Here is a 13,736-nt window from a genome sequence, read left to right as displayed (position 1 = left end):
TCAGTAGTTCTATTTTCACGACTGCGCCCAAACTGATATAGGTTCCACCCTGAGCCTCATCACCAGCCCTGTGTTATTAAAGAGCGACTCCCTGGAAGTGATGTAACTAAGGTCCAGTCATCTAAAAGCCTTTCTTCTTTCTCTTTAGAAACCACAGAAGATTCTGGGAAGATGGTGACCCAAGCATGGGTTGTTTCCATCCTCAACTCCAGGCTCCCTGCCTCTCCTCAGCCAAAAAGCTACTGAGGTCTGTGGAGAAAACTCGGATGTGAGCGAAGCCCTAGGCATTGTGGGAGTCTCAGCAGAAAGAAGTGTTGTCGCACCTTCTCCCTTGAGAGCTGAGCAAAGGTGGGGATGCAGCACCAGAAAGGCCCGGCCCAAGGAGACCAGGAGATCGGGAAACAGTATCAGATCTGTATTGCCCGTCTCCTAGGTCTCCTACGGGTCAAGAAAGAATGAAGTAAAGGAGCAGAGAGGCACTCTGCGAGGAGACCTAGGAAGAGGGCGGCTTCCTTCAGGTACTTAGTTTCCCACCACTTGAGGGCCTCCTAGCCTCTGCGGAGCTCTCAGAGACCCCTTCCACCGTGAGCTGACTGCTATGGGCCAACAACAAAATCCTTTATAACCATCTCTGTGCATCCAGCACCCAGTGGAAGGTTGATGAAGCAATGTATGTCTAAAGAAATAAACTGACTGGGGGATAACAAATGCCAACTTGAACAACCACGACAGCTATAACAACAAAATAGGAAATAGAGTCACAGATGTAGAGAACAAACTTACGGTTACCAAGGGGGGAAGAGGGGGTAGGGTGAGTTGGGAGATTGGGATTGACATATATACACTACTATGTATAAAATAAATAACTAATGAGAACCTACTGTAGAGCACAGGGAGCTCTGCTCAATGCTCTGTGGTGACCTAAATGGGAAGAAAATCTTAAAAAGAGTGTATATATGTATATGTATAACTGACTCACTTTGCTGCACAGCAGAAACTAACACAGCATTGTAAAGCAACTATACTCCAATAAAAATTAATTTTTAAAAAAAAGGCACTTACACAGAGATTCAAGTGCAGCCTAAAAAGAGGCTTTCTGGAACTACAAAATGTGATTCCCCAACTATACAGTTCAGTAGATGAACTGAAGGAAAGGATGATCACTGCTGAGACCCAAAATTGTGACCTGGAAGAGAAAGTAAAAGAAGAATCGCAGAGCACAAAGTCGAAAATACCTAGACAGGGAATCATGAAGGAAAATGTAAGAGACTTGTAGACCCTGAAGAATAAGAAGTCTTCTAGAAGAAGAGGGAAGAGACAGAGGAAAGGCAGTAATATTTTTAAAAGATAATAGAAAAGAGATTTGCTGAGCATAACAGCTATAAGATTTAAATAATTTAAAAGATGCAAAGAATAACTGTTTGGAAATTAAGAAATATACCCCTAGAACACCACTGGATCAAAAGTGAGATTACAAACTATCTAGAAAGCAATTTAAAAGAACACTATTCTAAAACCTACTTGGGGCTTCCCTGGTGGCACAGTGGTTGAGAGTCCATCTGCCGATGCAGGGGACGTGGGTTCAATCCCTGGTCCGGGAAGATCCCACATGCCGCAGAGCAACTAAGCCCATGCTCCACAACTACAGAGCCTGTGCTCTAGAGCCCGTGCACCACAACTACTGAGCCCGCGTGCATAGAGCCCATGCTCTGCAACAAGAGAAGCCACCGCGATGAGAAGCCCATGCACCGCAACGAAGAGTAGCCCCCACTCACCACAACTAGAGAAAGCCCGCGCGCAGCAACGAAGACCCAATGCAGCCAAAAATAAATAAAATAAATAATAATAAAAAAGTAAAAATAAAACCTACTTGGCACAGTAAACTGCCTTTCTCAGAAAAAAAATTATATTCTTAAATGTCTTCAGTATTAATGAACAAAGATAAAAGAACTTAGTATTCGTCTTAAGATATGTGGGAAAGAACCAGAAATTAAACTAAAAAGAACTAGGAAAAGGCTTTAACAACAAAAAAGATGGAATTAATGAGATAGTCAAAACTTGTTCTTTGAAAAGACATATAAAACAGATAACCTTCTTGCAAGTCTCATTAAGGAAAAAGGGAGAATAAACATTGACAACACTGGAAATGGAAAAGTATACATAAAAGATTTAAATAATTATAAAATGACACTACATTAAACTCTACCGCAGCAAATTTGAAAATTTAGACAAAAGGGATGATTTTTCAGAAACCAAAATTAACCCAACAAGAAGTGTTGAATAGGTCAATTATCAAAAAAGAGATTGAAAAAGTGAATAAATATCTACCACTGAAAATGTCATCATAACAGAGTGGTTCAGCTGTTTTAATTCAACTTTTTTTAAAAACAAGTGATTTTAATATTATTTAAACTACTTCAGGCCATAAAATAGAAGGAAAGCTCTTTAATTATTTTTCGTCCCCAGCTTTATTGAGATATAATTGACACATAACATTGTGTAAGTTTTTTTGTTTTTTGGGTGTTTTTCTTTTTTTTTTTTTTTTTTGGCCATTTGGCTTGTGGGATCTTAGTTCCCTGACCAGGGATTGAACCCGGGCCCTCAGCAGTGAAAGCACTGAGTCCTAACCACTGGACTGCCAGGGAACTCCCCAACAATATGTAAGTTTAAGATGTACAATGTTATGATTTGATACACATATATTCTGAAATGTTTACCCAAATAAGGTTAGTCAACCCAGCTTTCACCTCACATAATTACTATTTTATTGTTGTTGCTGTTGTTATAGTAAGAACATTAAAGCTCTAGTCTCATAGAAACTTTAAAATATTCAGTACCTTATTGTTAACTGTAGTCTCCACATGCTATATATTAGATCCCTGGAACTTCTTCATCTTATAACTGAAAGTTTGTACTCTTTGACCAACATCTAACCATTTCCATCAACCCTCAGCCCCTGGCAACCACCATTCTTCTGTTTCTATGAGTTCAATGTTTTTAGATTCCATATACAAGTGAGATCACATAGTATTTGTCTTTCTCTACCTTACTTATTTCACTTAGCATAATGCCATCAAGGTTCTTCCATGTTGTCACAAATGGCAGGATATCCTTCTTTTTCATGGCCGAATAATATTCCATTATGTATATATACCACATCTTCTTTATCCATTCCTCCATCAATGAACACCTGGGTTGTTTCCATGTCTTGCCTATTGTGAATAATGCTGCAATGAATATGGGGATGCAGATATCACTTCAAGACAGTAATTTCTTCTCCTTCAGATATATACCCAGAAGTCAAATTGCTGGATCATATGGTAGTTCTATTTTTAATTTTTTGAGGAGCTTCCATACTGTTTTCTACAGTGGCTATACCAATTTACATTTCTGTTAACAGTGCACCAGAGTTCCCTTTTCTCTACATCCTCACCAGCATTGGTTATCTCTTGTCTTTTTGATGATAGCCATTCACACAAATGTGAAGTGATATCTCATTTTGGTTTTGATTTGCATTTCCCTGATGATTAGTGACACTGAGTACCTTCTCATGTACCTGTCGGCCATTTGTATGTCTTCTTTGAGAAAATGTCCATTCAGGTGCTTTGCCTATTTTTTAACTGAATTGTTTGGGTGTTTTTGCTATTGAGTTGTGAGTTTTTTATAGATTTTGTATATTAATCGCTTATCAGATATATGGTTTGGAAATACTTTCTTCCATCCTGTAGGTTGCCTTTTCATTTTCTTGATTGCTTCTTTTTCTGTGCAGAAGCTTCTTGGTTTAATGTGGTTCCACTTGTTAATTTTTGCTTTTGTTGCCTATGTTTTCGGTGTCATATCCAAACAATCATTGTCATGACCAAGGTCTAGGAGCTTTTTTGAATTCTACAGTTTCAGGTCTTACAATTAAGTCCTTAATCCATTGCAAGTTAATATTTGTGAGTGGTGTAGGATAGAAGTCCAATTTCATTCTTTTGTATATGGGCATCCAGTTTTCCCAACAGCATTTATTGAAGAGACTATCCATTCTCCATTGAGTATTCTTGTCTCTCTAGTGGACTCTTGATTCTGTTTCGTTGATCTATGTGTCTGGTTTTATCTCAATACCTCAACGTTTTGATTACTATAGCTTTGTAATATAGTTTGAAATCAGGACGAGTGAGGCCTCCATCTTTCTTCTTTCTCAAGATTGCTTTGCCTATTCAGGGTCTTTTGTGGTTCTACATGAATTTCAGGACTGTTTTTTCTATTTCTGTGAAAAGTGCCATTGGAATTTTGATAGGGATAGCAATGAATCTATAGAGGGCTTTGGGTAGTATGGACGTTTTAGTAATATTAACTCCTCTGATCCATGAACATAGGATATCTTTCTATTTGTGTCTTTTTCAGTTTCTTTCATCAATGTCTTTTAGCTTTGGGTATATAGATTTTTTGGTTAAATTTATTACTAAGTATCTTATTGTTTTTGATGCACGGTAGTGGAGACCAGTGTTGGGAGAAAGGCTGGAGGTGTACAAGTGCACAGATGCTGGGTCTAGCTGCAGGTGAGCCTAGTGGTGCCAGTGACAGGACACAGGGCCAGATCCAGGCCCACAAGCAACTGCAGAGGCCCTGGCTATCAGTGTGCACTTCCACAGCTATAGGATGTTGCCACAGATGCACACATGCCAATGAAGGCTGGTGATGGGTGTCAGGCCCGCAGTGTGCAGGTGCACAGCTGGAGGGTCTAGCCCTGAGAGCACACACAGTGGTGTGGGTCAGCTGTGGGGGGGCTAGGTTTGCGCCTTGCACTCTTGCAGCCACAGAGGCCTGGGCTGGCTGCCTGTGCAAATTCAGGGCTTGGGTGGGAGCAGGGTGAAGGGAGTGGGGAGGGACTCAGATGGCTAATGTCAGTAGAGGCAAATAGCTGTGGGGCAAAAGCCTAGTGAAATCTGTAGGGGGTTTATGGCGGGTGTGTTGGCCACTGGTTTCTTCGGTGGAGAAAGCTGGGGTCATCTACAGAGCAAGTCAATGGGAACCCCCTTAATTCTTTTTTAGGAAGCCAATCTAAATTTAATATTCAAATCTACAAAGGAGGCAACCAAAAAGAAATCCATAAACACTCACTTTTAAAATGTAGATGCTGGGGACTTCCCTGGTGGTCCAGTGGTAGAGAATCTGCCTTCCAGTGCAGGAGATGCGGGTTCGATCCCTGGTTGGGGAAGATCCCACATGCTGCGAGGCAACTAAGCCTGCGAGCCACAGTTATTGAGCTCGCATGCCACAAACTACAGAGCCCACGTGCTCTGGAGCCTGCGCGCCACAACTAGAGAGAAACCTAAGCAGACCACACACCGTAACAAAAAGATCCTGCATGCCTCAACAAAGATCCTGTGCGCCGCAACTAAGACCTGACGCAGCCAAAAAAAAAAGAAAGAAAGGAAAATAAATAAATACTTTAAAAAATGTAGATGCTGAAATTTTGAATACAACATTAGCAAATACAATCCAACAATCTTTCAACAAAGTAAAATTATAGCTACATAGGACCATAATTCTTCACCCTTCCTTGTGTCTAAGAGTTTTTACATGTGATTTTGGAGTTCCTGCCATCAACGTGGTATACATTTCCCTGCCCCTTAACTTTGGGATCAGCCAAATGCCTTTGGGTGAATAAAATGAAGTAGACGGGTACCGCTCCCCGGGCTAGGCCTCAAGAGGCCTTGTGCATTGCCGCCTCCTTTCTTGTGCTTCTGCCTGCTTGCCCCACAAGGAGGATAAGAGTCACCTGGGGCAAAGCTGCTCCCACCACCACAACCTGAAGCAAAGCAGCCCCATCGGACCAACAGACTTACAGCAACAAGCAGAGCCACTCAGCTGAGCCCAGACTAGACCAACCAGACCCCAACTAACCTGAAGAAAACATGAGCAGGAAGAAATGATTGTTGGTTTTGAAGCCACTGCAGTTTTGGCTGGTTTGTTTCACAGGAATTACTGACATATAGGATTATATTTGGAAATGCAAAGGAGGTTCAGTATCAGCAAATCTATCAACATAACTCATTACATCAGCAAATTAAAGAGGAAAACTATGAATAATGATATCAAGAAAGGCTTAAAAGTCAACTGATAAAATTCAGCTGCTCTCCTAACACATTTCTAAGTTAAATAGGATTAGAAGGAAATTTCTTAAAATAATACAGATTGTTTACCAAAAATGGATGCCAAATATTATCCCAAATGGCAAAACACTGACCTACTTGAATAAAATTCAGAAGTAGGCAAGAATGCCTCTTACCCCCATTATTATTCAACATTGCCTTGGAGATTCTAGCTTATAAAAAAGGCAGAATAAAAAGAGAGAAAGAACTAACAAATATCAGAAAAGGCGTCTATTTCTTCGTCTGCTAGTGGTATATTTGTACAGCTACTCAAACAAAACACTCTAATAAAATCTGTGAGACTTATTGAGAGAATTTGGTATGGTAGAGCATACAAGGTTACTATACAAAACAAATAGTGTTTCTCTATTCAAGCAATCAACACCAAGAAATGAAAATGGGAAAAATCATGTTCATAATAATGAAAAAACCTATATAATAAAAAAAGTGTCAGGCCAGTATGAAGAATTACAATAGCTTACTGAAGGACATAAAATCTGGAAAAAGGGAATGAATTAAAGAATCATAAGACTTTATATCATAAAATGTCAATTCTCCCAAAACCAGTACCCTTTTAAAAATCCCAAGTTAAATTCCCAACATAATTTTTCAAGGAAAAAAGAGGGAATTTATTTTTACAGATGGTCCCCCATTTATGATGCCTCGACTTATGAGTTTTCGATTTTACAATGGTGCAAAACCAATATATACTCGGTAGACAGAGAAAGACAAATATCATATGATATCGCATATAGGCGGAATCTAAAAAAATTATACAAATGAACTTATTTACATAACAGAAAGAGACTCACAGACTTAGAGAACAAACTTATAGTTACCAGAGGGGAGGGGTGGGGTGGAGGGATAGATTGGGAGTTTGGGATTGACATGTACACACTGCTTATTTAAAATAAAATGTCTTTCCATGAAAAAAAATAGTGATTTTGCTTATGAATTTTGATAATATGAATATGTTGTATATCTGTGAACCTTTATATTAAATAAGTGTTTGCCTTTATATATAGATATAGATACAGATATAGATACAGATATAACGAAACCATACTTCGAATTTTGAATTTTGATCTTTTTCTGGGCTAGTGATATGCGGTCAGATACTCTCTCGTGATGCTGGCCAGTGGCAGCCATAGCAGCTCCCCGTCAGCCACGCGATCACCCGATACCCTTACAATCATTCTGTACCCAGACAACCATTCTGTTTTCCATTTTCAGGACAGTATTCAATAAGTTACATGAGATATTCAACACTTTATTTTAAAATATGCTTTGTGTTAGAGGATTATGCCCAACTGCAGGCTAATGTAGTTGCTCTGAGCACGTTTAAGGTAGGCTAGGCTATGTTGCTCTGTAGGTTAAGTGTATTGAATGCATTTTTGACTTAGGATATTTTCAACTTATGATGGACTTTTGAAGATGTAACCTCATCATAAGATCAGGAAGATCTGTAGACATAATCTTAATACTTAGATGGAAGAATAAAAACCTTAGGATAGCCATGAAAAATAAGAATAATGAGAGAGAAATATCTTAACCAGATATCAGATATACCCTAACGTCACCATAATCAAGTCAAAACATGGTAGTGGCATGGGAATAATAGGCAATTAGATCAGAGGAATGAAATAGAGAATGCAGAATTAAGTCCCATATACAAGCAGTGAATACACGGCAAAAGTATTATTTCACTTTAATGGGAAAAAGATGGATTGTTAGTGAACAATAAGGATGTAACTGGCTATTAATTCAGAAAAGTAAAAAATTGGACCTCTATTTTATGCCCCAAGTCAGTAGTTTCTGGGTAAAGACATATTTTAATATAAAAGCAGTAAAAGTCCTACAAGAAAATCTAGTAAAATACACGCGCCACCTAGGAGTGGGAAAACCCTCTTAACCAATCTTTAGAACCCAGAAGTTATAAAAGAAATTTAACTATATATATTTTTTCAAAATTTTGCCACAAGGCCCAATAATTAAAATCAATAAAATAAGAAATTGGAAACAGAGCTGCACACAGGGAATAGATGTGGGGCTTATAGCAATAATATAGGAGGAGGTCTTAGAAATTGACAAGGAAAAACAACCCATTCAAAAAATAGGGAAAGGATATGAAGAGCCACTAAGAAGCAAATCCAAATGGCCAAAAAGTTTTTCAAAAGACACTCAGACTCATGAATAGCCAGAGAAACTCAAGTTAAAATAACAATGAGACGACCTTTTTCATAGGACTGTTAAAACTTATGAAGAGCAGAAAGATCAACTGTTGGTGGGATTGCAGGAAAAGGTGTACACCCGTACATTACTGGTGGAACTGTGCCTTTGTTACATGCTTTTTAGAAAGCAATATGGCAACATTTAATGAAATTTAAAACAACATGTATACACTCTTCAACAACTTAGCTATTTCATTCCTGGGAATCTGTCCCAGAGTAAGAAAAAAAGTGCAGGTAAGGGTATATATACAAAGGTGTTTATTGCAATGTTGCTTTTTTTTTTTTTTTTTTTTTTTTTTTTTTTTGCAGTACGCGGGCCTCTCACTGTTGTGGCCTCTCCCGTTGCGGAGCACAGGCTCCGGACGCGCAGGCTCAGCGGCCATGGCTCACGAGCCTAGCCGCTCCGCGGCATGTGGGATCTTCCCGGACCCGGGCACAAACCTGTGTCCCCTGCATCGGCAGGCGGACTCTCAACCATTGCGCCACCAGGGAAGCCCTGCAATGTTGCTTTTTAGTGACCAAAAAAAAAAAAAAAAAAATGGAAGCAAAGTGAATGTCCACTAAAAGTCAAGTGGATAGAGAAATTGTTCTCCATCACAAAATTCTGTGCAACCATTAAAAAGAATGAAACCAATCAACTGCAGTTGACTTGTAGGTTTTGTTGAATGAGAATAATAGTAATGATGCTAATAGCAAACACTCACATATAGCGCTATTTTAAGTGCTTTATGTATTTTAACTCAATGAATCCTCATAATAAACCCATGAGATAAGTACTATCATCATCCTCATTTTCCAAATGAGGAAACTGAAGCCCAGAGAACCTAAAGTCACACAGCTAGTAGATGGTAAGAAGAATAAGATCCAGAAATGTTTAAGTAACATGACATAATTTTTGTAAAATAATCTATAACAAAAAAGATATATTCATGTGTCTATGTGTACATATGCATGTTTTATATAATTATATGAGAACAGAAATATGGAAGGACACATATGAGGCTAGCAATGCGAGTTGTACATTTTTACATAATTATATATTATATACGTGTTTAAGTAAATTACAAATAATTAAAGAGCCACAGCATTTCAGTAATGGACGATTCTAGAGGAACTGCAGTTGCTACACCAGGTGAGGCACAGAAGGGAAGTCTGCCCCAAGTGAAGCCCCTGCAGATCTCCATCACCCAAGGTCTCCTGCCCCGCCTCTGCATCCCTTGGCACTATGTTCATCCCTCCCTTATGGCAGAACTACTGCATTTAGAAATGCCAGGTGCTTTCCCATCCTACCTAAGGCAAGAGACTTCCTGGAATCCAGTCATCATTGTGCTCTGAGATTTCCCAACCACAGAAGGCTTCTCAGATCCCTTGCTGGTGCATAAATCTCAGATTTTGGGCATAGAGACAGAGAGGATCTGCCTCACATTCACCTTTCTTAGGGAAAATAAAGCTTTATCTTGGGACAGCTTCTATCCTCGCTTCATCTACCGCAAGGTGATTTAAACTTTACGATTCCACTGACACTGCACACTCAGGCCTAAGGTGTTTACACAGATAAATGGACAGAGATCCCTCCTCCCAAGGAGCGTGCGTTCTTGAGGAAGGATATATCTTTTATATTAGGCACTCAGTGGATGTTTGTTGAGTGAGAGAAATGATAATGTACAGGAATAATTCAAATAAAAGGTAAAGAGTGAAGTATTAAATTACGATCTATAAACAAAATGCTTTGGGAGTGGAGAAGCACGAACACCTTGAGAAATGGTTTCATAAAGAGATGACATTTGAGCTAGATGTAGTGTTTCTGAAAGCGTGGCAGCATCAGACCCTCTGAGGCACAGGAGAACTCCAGACCTGCTGAATCAGAATCTCCAGAAGTGAGTCTCAGGAGTTGGTATTTTTAAAGAAGCCCTCGGAGTCCTTCTTATGCACGCTGAAGTCTAGATGTTAAGTTGTGTGTTACGGTCCAAACTGCAGTCTATCTTGGCGACTGTTCCATGGTAGCTTGAGAAGAAGGTGTATTCTGCTGTTGTCAGATGAAGTAGACTATAGATGTCACTTATATCCAGTTGACTGATGGGTATTGTTCAGTTCAACTCTGTTCTCACTGACTGTCTGCCTGTTGGATCTATCTTTTTCTGAAAGAGGGCTGTTGAAGTTTTCAACTATGATAGTAGATTTATCTATTTCTCTTGGCAGTTCTATTAGTTTTTGCCTCACATAGTTTGATGCTCTGTTGTTCTCCTTCTAGTAGCTGCTAGGCTACTGGTTTTCAAGGCTGCCACTGATTTGGGGAGAGGAGGATGTACATAGGGAAAGTTAAAACACTACAAAGTCCTCTATTCTTATCAAGGTCCAGCTATTTTTCTTAAATAAAATGCTTCATGGATTTTTGAAGCCTTTGGTTAATTTCCAGAAGAAGTTATAAAAAAGCTTATTTTGACAAATTTCCCAGTGTTTTCCCTGCTTTCATGGAGGAATGTATTTTTGGACACCCTTACTCCTCCATTCTGTTAAGTGCTTCTCTCTTTCTATTGCTTTTTGGTTCTAGACCCATACTGTTTCTGTGATAGACCACGAGAAATGGGGCAGACTTGGGTGTGCAGAAAGGTAAGGAAGGACACAGCAGTCAAAGGCATTAGTAAAGTGCCCAGGCATGGAAGCAAAATGGAAAGATGAGGAATGAGATTGGAAGGTGGGTTAGGGCTAGAACATGGAGGGCCTGGGGAATGCCAAACGAAGTATGAACTTTTCCTGAAGGCAACAGAGAATCATTAAGAGATGTGGGACAAAGAAACAAACGAACAAAAACAGGAGGACTTTGACTTTCACAATGCTTCCCAAATCTGCCCATGCATCAGGATGGCTTGCTAAAAGTCCAGGTTCTGGGGCTCCATTCCCAGACCTTTGAATCTGAAGTTCCAGGGATGTGGCCCAGAAACTATATTTTTAAACAATCTTTCCAGGTGATTCCTGGGCAGCCAGCCTGGCATTGGTTCATGAAATGGAGTATGGGAAGCATTGCTTTACTGAAAAATGCATTCCTGAAAAGTTGTTTGTTCATGGAGTTTTTCTTAGCGGAGTCATTTGTTCAAAGTACTAGACAAGTGTGCTATTTAGAGGCAACATCCAGCAAATCGCCTTCTCTAGAGTGTTTCAATAAAACGAATACCCAGTTTGAATGCAAAACCCCTGACAACTTTCAATAAAATGTGACAACACGTTTGGGTGGTAAGACCAGCGCCTGGTATTAATGGCGCCACGTGGCCGCACAAATGCAACATGGGGAAAATAATTCAAAGCATTCTAGCTTCATCTAGCTTTGCAACAACATGAATGAACCTTAAAGTGTTATCGGAAAGGAGAAAGCACTAGTAGGATGTGGTGTCAATAGAACCACGGCTTCAAAATGGAAATAGCAACACTCTAGGTACAGACCAGGTCGTCACTCAACCCAACTCATGCTCCTATAAGAAGGATTAGACAAGATGACTTCCAACATTTTTCCTCTAGGTTTAAGTTTTTTTGTTTTGTTGTTTGGGCCTATGTGGCTTGTGGGATTCTAGTTCCCCGACCAGGGACTGACCCCGGGCCCTCGGCAGTGAGAGCACGGAGTCCTAACCACTGGGCAGCCAGGGAATTCCCTAGGTTTAAGAGTTTAAGTTTATGGTATTTAGACACTCATCTACCCCAAAGATGGGTGAAAGGAAAAAAAAAGTAGGGATATAATGTTCAAGTATCAGTCAGTAATCCATTCTTCTACAAAATGCACACAGATGATTCTGAGTCTAGAGATTTGTTTCCTCCAGCCATGTAATATTTTAAGATTGTAGTTTTCATTTAAAGTAAGCATATCTGTTACTAAAGTGTCTCTTCGTTTTCATGAAAACACCTTGATTTGGCAAGCTGGAATGCTGGCATAGTACTTTGCACAGCGAATGCTCAAAAGTTAACCTTAAAAGCAAGAAATTGTTAGCGTTTAACCTTCCCACAGCCAAGGCAGCTTCTTTTTCTCTCAGAGGGCTCCTAACCTCTCCCCCAGAACTTTCCAGCTCCCCTTCAATTCCAACTCCTTCCCCAAGGCCCATTGCTATAAACGGACTAGAAATCAGAGATGAGTCCCGGCAGGGGTATTGCAGGGAGGAAAGGGAATCCAAGCAAGTCTTTTGTGCACCTGGGGTGGACTCCCTCTGTCACAGGGCCTGCCTGAACTACAGGAATCTCTGCTCTAGGCAGCTCTGTGTCACTCTGTCACTGTACAGCAGAAAAGGCAAACACAGATAACCAGTGCCCTGAGCCAAGTTCAAATTCTCAGTGTTAGTAACAGGAGAGGAAGGACAAGGCACCTAAAAAAAAAGGCAAATCTAAGTAGAGATGTTAAGAAAGGGTTAAATTTAACATCTGAGGTGCTTTCCTGCTGGCTAATATCTTCGCTTTGGGGCAGGAGGGTGCAAGGAAAGGACTCAGACTTTTATCCCTAAGCTACGTCCTGCCCTGACATTTGCCTCCCTGACCCAGGCTGAGGAAACCTGGGCTGGGGTTACCCAAGACGATCACGGTTCCAGTAGCATTTCCCCCAAGGAGTTTGGTTTCACCTACCTTAGAAGTGGAGATGCAGTGGGCCCAGTGGTGAGGAACAAGCGATATTCCACCATGGACCAAACTCTTAAAGGGACCTGTTGTTGTTAGTGCCGACGGTCACGCGCTCCAGGGGGGAGGAAGCTTCTCGGTCATATCACCACCATGCGTGTCTGAGATTTGCAAGAGTCTGCATCTGAGCCAAAGCGCCCCCAGCTCCCTAAGCCCCTCGTGGTTTCAAGGGCTCCAGGCAGGACAAGCAAATAGTCCAAAGTGATGGCCGGGGTCAGTGGACCCCGTGCGGTGCATATCAGACTGTTCTGAGGAGTGGTAAGTCACAGGGTCTATACTGCAGCTATTTTTAGTGAAACCAAATTCCTTCCCCAAGTTCTCTTGCCTCCAACTTGTTCTAAGTGTAGGAGACCAGCTGTGGTCAGATCATCTTACCGGACCAAGGCTCTGTCAAGGCGAAGGAAACAAACCAGGGAGGTGGAGCTAAGAGCTGGCGACTGCTGGTGCTTTGGTTCCTCACCATCTCAGGCATCTCCAGAGGAGGAGCCTCTGGAGAGGAAAGTGTTACCACCCAGGGGAGTGGGCATTCCCCTCCAACCTGGCAGAAACCTGAGAGGTAGATGACATCAGAGGGAAAAACTGAGAAGTTGGCAGTCCTTCCCCTCTCCTCCCCAATTCCTACGAACTCTCTCTCCCTCTCTCCCATGCACGCACACACATGCACTCGCACTCCCAAGTGCGTGCCAGGTCCTACAGGCCAAACCCGGATCTTGGC

General features: G+C 40.9%; 1 protein-coding gene across 2 annotated transcripts in view; it reads right to left on the bottom strand.

Annotated features, from left to right (window-relative positions):
- Positions 1-13,260, bottom strand: part of FGF13 (fibroblast growth factor 13) — a 524,033-nt gene extending 510,773 nt beyond the window's left edge. For both annotated transcript variants that reach the window (XM_060136938.1, XM_060136942.1), the window contains exon 1: positions 12,971-13,260. The gene's annotated coding sequence lies outside the window, so the exon portion shown is untranslated. The remainder of the gene's footprint in view (positions 1-12,970) is intronic.
- Positions 13,261-13,736: the final 476 nt, after the last annotated feature.

This window comes from Lagenorhynchus albirostris, chromosome X, assembly GCF_949774975.1.
Source record: "Lagenorhynchus albirostris chromosome X, mLagAlb1.1, whole genome shotgun sequence".
NCBI lineage: Eukaryota > Metazoa > Chordata > Mammalia > Artiodactyla > Delphinidae > Lagenorhynchus > Lagenorhynchus albirostris.
This window is presented reverse-complemented; position numbering and strand designations above follow the sequence as displayed.